Raw genomic sequence first — 9,884 nt, forward strand, 5'->3', positions numbered from 1 at the left:
GAAATGAACAAACCCACATAAAGGTAGATTTGTCCTGTAATTTTAATTTCATAATTAAATTGTTTTAATATAATAATACTATTTTCAAAATAAGTTTATTGTCAATGCAATGCGATGTATGGTACTGATACTCATATAATGAGAAGAACTCTAGAGTGTGCATGTATGTACACGTGTGGTACTTCTAGTTTAACTGACTTGCAAACAACAAATATTGTAATATATGAACTAAACACCTCAACCAATCGTGGATTGCATTCACAATCAAAGAGGTATCTGTTAGACCAAGCATTTGACAGAACTCTTCGATGATAGATGGAATAAACACAGTTTGCCAATCTCATGTTTGAGTTTATGATTAAAAACTACACCCACCATTCAATATATACCCTTCAACGCACAAGGAATATGGCCTAACATGCACTTAACGTGAGGCAACGTACATACAACACAGACAGCCGTCACATGTACCAACATATCTTTATCGATGAGATTTTGAGTTACAGCATTGAACATGTCTGCGAAACAAGAGTTAAGTAGAGGTTTAAACCCTTTAATAAATACACATACCCAGCAGTTATCAATAATTGCGAACGTAAACCAAAGGCTAAATTGGTGACATCATTCACTTCAAAAATGGAGGAATAAAGTAAAACAAACCATATTAACTGATAAATGACTTCAAATGCTCAAAGACAAGATACAGTGCTCACATGAACACGAACAAATCATGTCGGAGCTACAGTGCAACTCCTCTGACTTAGTCTAAATTAAAGACTTAATAAACATTTCATCCACCCGAAGACTATATGTTGGCGCTAACGCTTTGGTTTGGCCAAATTCAAATAAATCATTATAAACTTGTAATTTTTCATTTACAGATAGAATTAAAGTACTTTTTAAGACCTTCCGTTATTTGTATCTTCAAAAAACTGCAAACTGATATATCCATTATTGTAACTTTTCATTTACAACTGGGGTTAAAGTGCTAATGAAGACCTTCAGTTGTTTTTTCTTCAAACAAGTACAAACTAGGATTTAGTGCAAAGTAAGCACATCACTACAGCTATTTGTCCTTTTAGTGGAACATACGCACAGTAACCAGATGTTTCCATTTCCGGTGTCACCAATTCAGTTGCAAAAAAAAAACGTCTGGCGGGAAGTGGGAATACAAGTCTTCAAGAACTGTGCGAATGCGAAGAAATCATGCACACTATGGACATGTTGATATTAAAGTTTTGAATATCTTATTTCAAGTTGTGTTCACCACATTGTTTCTTCAACCATCTGCGTATGCGATATACCAAATGTGATCACTACACATATTTCACAACTACATTTATAAGATAAAATACATTATCCAGTTGTTGTTTTTGCACTGACTTTGGCCTTGATCACATTGATTCGAAACGCTATTTTAAAATAGGTACATACACCTAGTTTCACCACAAGACATGCTTGAGCAGATACTGAATTTCTTAAATTTAAGCAAAAGCAGTCATTGACCTTATATATTCTTTATATGACCTCTTTCAACGTCTCCAAATGAGCTCGCTGAATAAATCACTGCATTACTAAACTTTATTCTGAACACGGGTAATAGGGTAATAGTTATTTTTATGTTGTTGGCAGCTATTTTTATTTCCTCCGGTGTAAATTAAAATTTCTTTTTTAAGGCTTCTAAACTTCAAATCATCTCATGTTTAACTGACCGTTCCAGAGCGTCAATCACATCAGTTATTGGTAATTTTTTTTGAAGAGTGTGTGGTCTGTTTCATTCGCGTACACAATAGCGATGATACTATGCGTACAATAGTGGTTCAATCGCCACGATTCCGAGTGCAAACAGCAGTAAATGAACCAAATGAGAAACGTTTCACCGTTTTCTGTTTAAACTTGTTGATATTCCAAGAAGCATAAACTATTATGAAACCGCTTAGCACAGTCACACTTTCTGCTCTCAGGGTACGTATAATTTCATTTTCCATGTTTGAATCATGAACTTATGTAATGTAATATAATTTACTGTTAGTCATGATAAATCAAACTGCAAAATGATATCAGAGAACTCAATATGTCCGAAACGAATGGCAGTAGTTGACCACGCCATTAAATGGTTTACAATATTGTTTTAATCAAACCAGTTTCAGGTTCAGATTTAGGATAGTATGTACCATTTTTATGTGTTAAACACACAATTAAGACAGTCTGACAAATATATTTTATCCAAGAAAATGCGTTTCTATTTCCGATTCGTTATTGTTGATATTGTTAAGTTATCGACTTTTATTTCTGCCGACTCGGAGGATGAATAAATTTGCCTGTTCATATGACGGTTTTTTTCTTGAAATCAAAATCTATATGTTTTACAAAGACAATCATTAATACTTATAATCGAAATTTTGAAAGCATATATTTCACATTTATTTCGTTTCATAAAGTATTTATTAATTGTGTTCGATGTAAGTTATTAATAGTATAGTAATATTAAAAATACTGCTATGACTGTTTCACATCAAGACTATACTTAATACCTGTTTGAATATTTTATTAGCATTTTCATTTAGCAAATATCAGAATTAGGCAATCATTTCTGACAAGAAGATATTTGTCACAATATTCATGTAGGTTCTTTCTGTAACATCCTATTGGATGTCATATTTTGTACGATTTTATCGACATTGAACTCAGTCTATTGGCTGTTGTATTTTTCACTAAGGCTGTCATATCTGCACTAATCTACTGATATCAGGGTTTAGCCCATTCCACTGGTTGTCATACTTTTACCCAATTTATAGGCTGTCATTGTTTTACCAATTTACCTGCCGTCATGATTTTACCATTCTACAGGATTTCATATTTTTATCAATCTACCTGCTTGTCATGTTTTTAAAAACCTATTGGCTGCCATAGTGTTCACCATTCTATTGGCTGTCATTTGTTTCACCAATCTATTGGCTGGCAATTCTTTTCACACATCTGTTGGCTGTCATATTGTTAATATATTTTATCAATCACGACGGCATAAATCACAAGATTAAATATAATAATACCTTATGTTAAACACGCAATCTTCATCCCTCTAAAGTTTGCAAATGGCAAGTAAGTTGAAAAAGAGGAGTCATTTTAAGCAGTTGTGGAGGACAGACAGACGGTGTAAATGCAATCAAATGATTCTAACTCCATATACACTATATTTGTTCATTAGCCTAACTATTTGGAAAATTTTCAAATGGCATGGACATTATATAGTTTTCTCGACGCTTACGTAGGAAATGCAAAATGAATACACATATTCACAGTCTTAGCGGTTTGTTAATCCGGATGATTGATTGTGTTTAAAAATAGAATACTACTTACGTTGCTGCTAAGGGACGTAATTGTTTCACATTTCACATTGGTATGTATTGTGTGTTACAATCAAATCGAGTCTAATATTTTCATACACTCCAAGACGTTTGTGCCGAAATTGAAATTAAACAACAATTATGCCATATGCTTCTCATATCACGCAATGAAGCAGTACCAAACTCCCTATTAATTTATATTGTAAACTAATCGACCGTAAGGCGTCGTTGCATATCAGCACTTTGTTTCAAGTTCTTTGTTATTGATGTACTTTTATTCAAGATATAGAGGATATTTGTTTTTTTCAGTGTGAGATCGTATTTTATTTCACGAGTGTCATAGAAAAACATATTTTCACGAGTGGCGAAGCCACGAGTGAAAATGTAGTTTTTTTATGATCACGAGTGAAATTAAATATGATCTTACACTGAAATAAACAAATTTTCTGTTTCTTTTATGCTTATTTTTTAAGTTTTATTTGTTTTTTTATTTATTTCTGAATTACCCCCTTTTTTGAAAAGGGTGGGCTTTACGCTGCTACCCGTGGGGCGCCCCTCATGCATAATTATAGCTGTCAACTTTTCTACTTTCGGTTTGCTGAGAAATAGTTCTTTGCTATTCATTCTTATTGCTTAATATTCGGTCGTTTTTTATTGCAAAGCTTTATGAATAGTAAACATGATGTATTATTAGTGCACTAATGTTCCAAAAAATAATGAAAACACTTTTTATTTTAACCAAATTACTACGCCGCTATTTATAGAATGAAAATTTGGAAGGTCAAATGTGTTAGCAAAACAAATGTGGATACTCATTGGATTTTAACCATTCTTCTTAGTTTAAGACTGCATATACGCGTGTTTTTAAAGTAAGATAATATTCAGTCATCTTACTGTCAGAGACCAGTCTGTTTCGCTTTAAAATGTTTGTTTTCCGGAAGAGTAAATGCCACGCTAGTTTATTGACACATTTTGAGATGTGGGTGGGGTAAAAAATATCGGATCTATCTGTAAATTGTTGTGTGAATTCTCCAGGAAGCTCATTTTACGTACTACAACGGTTAACAGTTCAAAATACATTTGAACGATGCTGTAAAATTTTATTTATGTTCGAACAGTTGTTTTTGCCTGTAATTTGTTTGGAATGAAAGCAAATGTTCGAACATTCAGCTTCAAAGATCAGTAAAATGTTTGATAAACGGGATAACCGGTAATAAACGGTAAGTTGTTAATTTCCAATTATATATTTATTTAAATTTATAAAATATTTCTTTATTTTTTTAAACATTTTTTGACATAATTTACTGAAGTCCAGTGTTCTGTTTTGACCAAGGCAAGTACATGTAATAACAAAGGATTTTAAAAGTTGTTCTGAAAATTGATATTTTCACTCCTTATTTTGCAGTGAAAATATCAAATTGATATTTTCACTGTTGTTATTTCACTGTTAAAACCCCATATTTCATCGTAAAGCATGAAAGAAATATAAGTATATACTTAAATTAAAGAACTATTCACAACCTGTTAGTATTTAAGTGTTGTCATGACCTTTGTTTTGTGTTTATTAAAATAAGATGCGTTGAATGTTAATTATGCAATCAAACACAAATTGGAAATTAAGCATTTACTGATTGTTTTTGTTAACACTCGTGGGTGCATGCATAGTGCTTATTATATGGAAATATTTGTAGTTCTAATGTAACTCATTTCCAAAAAGGAATCATTGGAAGCCGATCGTCGATTACTTGATTGTTGTTGTCTTTCATCGTATCATCACGTCTTGTATTTTGCAAAGGAATTAACGAACAAAGAAAAACAACAATTGACAGTTGTACCGCTTATAGAGTAAAACACTTTTAGTCCTGAAAATGGGCGGTTGTTGAATTCTAATTGACAATAACGGAACCTGTTTCTGTTTTTTTGCCATTCTTAAAACGCGTTCATATACTTACCTTTGAGGTTAAAAAAAATATTTGTACCAGCGAATTCAAATTGTTAAGACTGAATGACCACGAAACGATATAGGTCATTAACAAGTTGTCTACATACTGTCATGCTTACTTTCAATTCGTCAAGATCATGTTGAAAACGTAAAACCGTGCGGTTGAAATTGTTAAACAATGTTTTTTTATAAATTAACTGCACATGATGTTTTATAAAATGTAAAACAATGAAGAGAATTAATTTTGGGTGGTAATGAAAATACTATCAAGAAAAGATTTACAATGATTAAAGTAACATAAGACCACTTATCTGAAAATTAATAACGTATACATTCATATTTGAATACATGTTGTTTGTAAAATATTATGGTAAGCATATTTACATTTAAAACGTGTGCGTATAAACTTGCCCAAAAAAGATGAATGGAAATTATATAATTTATTATTATTACTTATTATGTCAAAAAATTGAAATGGTATTTTTTACGCAAAGCATTACATGTGATTCAATGTGATGAGGTAACTCAAATGTAAGGTTTCAGCAGATGTGTTTTAACTCTATGCTTTTATATATTTGAATGTGATCCCTATCAAGTCTGATCAAATCTCTCTGGAATTATAGTTGTGGTATCCTCACATTAGCTGATCTCTTTATGTTCTTAATTTTCTAAACTGACCTAATGTGTTCAGATTTACAATACACAATCCAAGGTTGTGACATTGGACAGTGCAAACACAGTCCATATGTCAGCCCATAAGTCCAGCCCATGACCCCAGTAAATGACTTTGAGAACAGCCGCTCAAGCTAAGAACATAATTTCTTCTCTGCCGTCTTTCGTTGCGGATAACGTGCAATTTGTGTATGTTTCCAAAACTCATTTTGATGAAATTCCTCTCATGCGGAGCTACTTCCTTTTATCAAAAAAGAAGGCAATAATGTATTAACTGACATTACATTACGAATCAGATAGAACACTCTTGGTTTCCGACCTAATATTGGCTGCGGATATTCCTCCTTCACGTACAAAAATCCTTCAATAACGAAACGGAATGGCTCGCAGTCAGAGGAATAATTTTGCCTTCAAAAAGGAGCGACAGTAGCCAATAACGTTAGAATGGCTCTAGACAAGCTCTTATATCGTCCTCGACAGACTGATAACTTCTAAAGCAGAATTCGCTTTCACTCAAAGGTTTCTGTCATCTGTTCAACGGAGATAGGTGTGTTTTGAGATTATTGCTTTTAGTTCATAGATTGCAAGGCGGCGATCATTGCTAGAAAAGTAATGAAAGGAATAATGTTAATATATTCATTGGAAATTGTTTGTGTTTAAATCTCAGAATTGCCATACAGAAATGCAGTAAAGTGATCAGGATAGAAACTTATACAATGAATACAATATAAATACAAATAAGACAAAGGTAGATAAAATCTATTTTTTGAATGTCTGTATCAATTTGTTTTAAGATAAACTCATGTTTGATAAATAATTTGAAAATATACTCCAGAGCGATGTGTTTAGCGTGTTATATTTAAGCTGCAAATTAAAGAAAACGTTGTTGTTTCATGTTCATGCATGTGCAAGACAATTAGCCGTGCGCTGATGAGATGTTAATGTTCACTCAGATAATTGGAAATTATAATTCCGGAGTTATATGGTTTCTTTATATTTATTAATCCGTTGGAAAATACAGTTGACCGTTTGAAATTGAATACATATTTCACGAATTACCGGAAGTGGATACCTGTCAATCTTCATGATGTACAACAACACGAGTAAGCTGGACCAAACGGTTACGAAGGAAAATAACACGAACCTCACATATCAATTCTACCAGGTAGGTAACGGTTTATTACGATATTCATTGTATAATTATGTGATAGTAAGGCCTTTTTTTGTTTCAACTTCAGTGGATTTAAAACAAAAAGTATGTAGGATATGCATCGAAACATATTTTGCTAAAGCACTATTTTGTTTGGCCTTGAGGTATGTCTAATTGTACAATATCATGCTTGAAATAAAGCACTCAAATTGTCAACTACAGAAACTGTATCTTTTTTTAACTCTTAAGTTAGGTCATATATGTTACACCAGCGCCTATTTTCCAAATCTGACAGCAATAGTGTACGTGGTCATGTGGCTCCAACATTAAACCGTATTACCAATGGCCTTATAGCATGAACAAAACAGACATCGTATTCGGACATCAGCTAGATAAATAAAGGGTTTTTGTTTGGTCTTAATTCTTTGTACAAAATATAGGTATACCAAAAGGTTAAGATTAAAATGATTTAACCGATAAAAATACACTTAAATTTGATATAGGTACATTTATGAAGGTCTCTTTTTGAGAGATGTTCTTTTTTATTTCTCGTCGTATGTTTCGGAATCAGGTGTAATTAATTGTATTGAATTTTGTGTTTTCGTTCTTTTAAAACTACATAAAAACAAACTTTTAAACTGGCTCAAGATACTCGAAAAGCAATTAGAATAAAGCACAAAAATAAATACATGTATGTGTTTAAATATTTGTTAAATATTGTTGTGAACAAAATTTTAATTTAATTACAAAAATATTTGAACTCATACATTATATATAAAATGATCATTAATTGTTTATTAAATGTTATATTTAGTTCCAAAAATAGTTCTCTAATTTTACAATTGAACATATAATGAAGAGACCATTCTCAGTTTATACCTTTTAGTATGCGTATTTCACTGAATCTTAAAATTATTTTTTTAGGTTTAAAAATAATGTTTATACATTATTTAAACTTTAAAAGGTTTAACGTTTATATTTAAAGTCAACTTGTGACATGGTGACTTGACTTTAGTGGGAATTAAAGTTCTGTAGATTTAAACTACTCAATCAGATTTTGATGACAAAAGGTTGTCTTTTAACACATTTATACTCTGATATTTTATTGTAAAATACACGGAAAAGAGATTACTTTTTAATCTCATTATATTTTACCCATTTCAAAACCCTTACCATAAACAAGATGATATTACAACGTTATAAGAAAGAAAACGTGTTGAAGCGTACACTATCACACGCAATTTAAGTGTTTAATATGATTGAGTAATCTGCAAAGTTAACATAGTTGTTTACAACTTATTAGTCATTTATTTTAAAAAAAACCTCCATTGCAAAATTCGTAACGAACGTATTTTGTGCAAATAGTCGAGGAACTATGTGGTCGAGTCCACTTCAAAAAGTGTAACACATACTTATTATTTGAGATAAAACATTTTTTTCAAATTGTTTAATATAATTTGACCGGAAACGTTTACTTTTCGACCGTTAGTACGATGTAATCTATCACAATTTTGCATGTATTTTAATGCATCATAGATAAAAAATATTCACAACGATACAATGCCGTATTCGTGCATTGAATACAAATACACCAATGGAAGCCTTTAATTGGGCAGAAATAAATAAAACAATCTCAGTACACAGTAGTTTTACCAGTTATAATATGGCTTGGTTACTCCCTAGGACGGACGAAAAAGGTCCCGTGCTTCACCTCCAAACGCGTCATACCCAAATACAATGAAAATCGTACACTCATTTCCTTAACAGCGCTCGGAATTAGAGGGCCGAACTAGGGAAAGAACGATTTCATCGCTAAACCATGACATATCTAAGAACACATGTTGCTTCAAATGATGTGTGCCTTTAAATTTCTGGAAATACGTTCTAAGAACTACGACGATCATTTGCAATAAAGCACTAGTTTACGGAGCATAAAATGAGCCAAAGTTGCAAAACAGTGTAGTCAATCATGCATTTAGGTATCGCATTTTTTTAATACTAAAAAGCATGAAATGTCATGTAACTGTTTATTATCAGATCCACTGTTTTAGCTGATATACTTATATAAAAAGAAAGTTATGGAAATTGTCGACAACAGTTGTTCACCCAGTTAAGATATGGCTTTTACAATCATTTTTCAAAACGATCGACAATGATGTCAATTAAATCTAGTTACTGCAGTTGTTTGTTTAAAATTACGTGTCATTCTTAGTTATAATACATTGGCACCGCAATATATGCTCTGGCACCACAATAAAATCCATTGACCCCACAATAAGTCCATTGCATCACATTATATGCATTGGCACAAAAATAAATTTATTGCACCACAATATATGCACTGGCACTGTATCGCGAGTGTCTGGTTTTGTTGGTGTTTTAAAATGGAAAACCGGTTCTTAAATGAAAGTATAATGCATTTTAAATTTCTTTGAAGTTACAGCATTTCAGACTTCTTGTGGCAATGATATTATACACTAAGAGTACTGTTCATACAAATTTAAAACTTTTAAGTGTGTCCTTTGGCTACAAATATGGCAAAATTATGTCCTATTGATACTTAATATGAATAAACGACCGGATTCCTAGTAACAATGAGATTTTTTATATTAGAGGAATATCCATTTAAAATAGAGCTCAAATTGAGACATTGTAATCAAGTTATTTTTCCGCATTATATTCATTTCTTTTTCTCATCAGAGGTATCTCAGCAGTTTGCGGAAAAGGCAAAACACATTATTGTGACGTCGTCAGAAAATTTAGTCTTGTTGAG

Source organism: Mya arenaria, chromosome 7 (assembly GCF_026914265.1).
Source record: "Mya arenaria isolate MELC-2E11 chromosome 7, ASM2691426v1".
Lineage (NCBI taxonomy): Eukaryota > Metazoa > Mollusca > Bivalvia > Myida > Myidae > Mya > Mya arenaria.